Here is a 2,047-nt window from a genome sequence, read left to right on the forward strand (position 1 = left end):
AGAGAGAGAGAGAGAGAGAGAGAGAGAGAGAGAGAGAGAGAGAGAGAGAGTATACATATATACAATATATATATTTCAGTTTACTAGTAAATGCATTTGTGCCTCTTAAAATTTGTATATTTTTTAATTGTTTGTCCTCATATGTTATTTTTACATTTTTCTGTCTCCTGTTTTTACTTTACCATTTGCATTTCTGCCTCATTATGCAAATAAGGAAGGCTGCTCTTCTTGAGTCAGCTCCTCTCCTATTGGTCAATAACCAGGAAAGGAGAAAGATCCATGTGCAGAGTGACTGTACATGCTTGTGCTGCCTCAGTTTAACTTAAAGTTTAAAGTTTAGTTTAAAATAAATGCAAGAGGGAAAATTCTTTGGGGGAGGAGTGCTCTGTTGGAAGAGGAGGAGCTAGGTACAAATAGGTGGTGCTTTGTACCAGCAGCAAACAAGGCTGTGTCTTAATTCATGGGCTGGGTCCTCATGAGTGTGCATTTGTCGGTCGCATATTCCAATTCAAAGGCTCCTCATCATGCAGCTGAGGAATGCGGCCCACAAACTCTTGAAATTCAAGGATGCGTCTGTGTATCCTCACCGGCCAAAGACATCCCAGGGTTCAATGCGTGGACAGCAAAATAAACAGAGAAACGAAGAAGGTGGAGATTTTTTTTTTCAATGAGTCGGCATAATTTGGAAATTCACCACGCACCAAAGAATTTGTTTTTAAAAGTAAGTTTAGCAACTCAGCTGTACAGTCTGGGTGTGGTTTTCTATGAGGGAATGACATAACATTCTATGAAGCTCAAACAGTACCTCTTTAACAGAWATAAAAAAGAAGTCTGGAATTATACACATGCAAACTGTAAGMGAAGAATACAAGATAGATAACAAAATATGATGAAGATCGATGTTAGGGGAGRGGTGTGAGTAGGGTCATGGAATTCATTCACACTGCCTGCTGATGTGGCATCGATGAAGTTGACCTGCAGTTCTTTTGCCTTACATGCCTTGTGTYACTAGAATCATGAAAATGGGTTCTGGCCAATCTGAGATCTATCTAATAGAAGATTTGAAGCTAGTTTTAACAAGAATGTAAGAACTTATTTAATTTTAGGGTTTTACATAAAGGAAAAAAGTAATGCCACATCTAAAAATTGGGTCAAAACTTGGATGCATTACCTTCTATTTCTCAAATGTTGCATATTTCTGTTCCGTGTATGTATCTTCATTACAGTAAGCAGAGGGYAAAAAAATCATTCAGGAAATCTTCATTGGGTTTCTAAAAAAAGTTGGCAATTTTCCTGGAAAAAAAAAAGGCAACTTAATATGACACCATGCTAGGAAGAGTTCCCAATCCCCTAAAAGAAAAAAAAGAGACATTTATAGGATGCCAGCTGCAACACCTTCATTTTACAAGGATATCACCTATCACTCCGTATTCCCAAACGCCCTCTTTAGAAGAAGTGGATTTTGTATTTCTGGGCAGACTTTGACATGCTGTAAGTCTGTAAAATAGGCAGTTAACAAATGACACAARTCCTCCCTCAGAGAGGTGTTACAGGAAATTGCTAAGTGGACATTTTACAGTAAAATGTTCACAACTGAATCTCTGCATAAATGTCAACYTGTCGAAAATAGTTTAATCAAGTCTGGTCACGTTGCTGAGCACGTCTCTGTCCAGCTTAAGCAGACTCAATATAGGGATCCAAACAAGCATTTACAAATACTGTATGTTAGGTCATTTTGAAACACATTGAAACACACTTATTAATAAAAACCCTTCCTGTTGTATCCAAAATGAATGTTTTCCACATTATAAAAATGCGACAAATGCGAGAATATGTAAAAAGGGAACATGTTAACTATTAACCTGCAATTTTACAAGTTGCTTTTCCCACAAGGTGTTTGAAAAACAGCATCAAYTTTCACAAAATTTACACTTCTGCACACAAAGGAGAGCCTGGATGCTTTTGTTTAGGAGTGGGGGGAGCATGTAGCAGTACAATGTGTGTGTGTGTGTGTGTGTGTGTGTGTGTGTGTGTGTGTGTGTGTGTG

Source organism: Austrofundulus limnaeus, unplaced genomic scaffold, assembly GCF_001266775.1.
Source record: "Austrofundulus limnaeus strain Quisiro unplaced genomic scaffold, Austrofundulus_limnaeus-1.0 Scaffold29, whole genome shotgun sequence".
Lineage (NCBI taxonomy): Eukaryota > Metazoa > Chordata > Actinopteri > Cyprinodontiformes > Rivulidae > Austrofundulus > Austrofundulus limnaeus.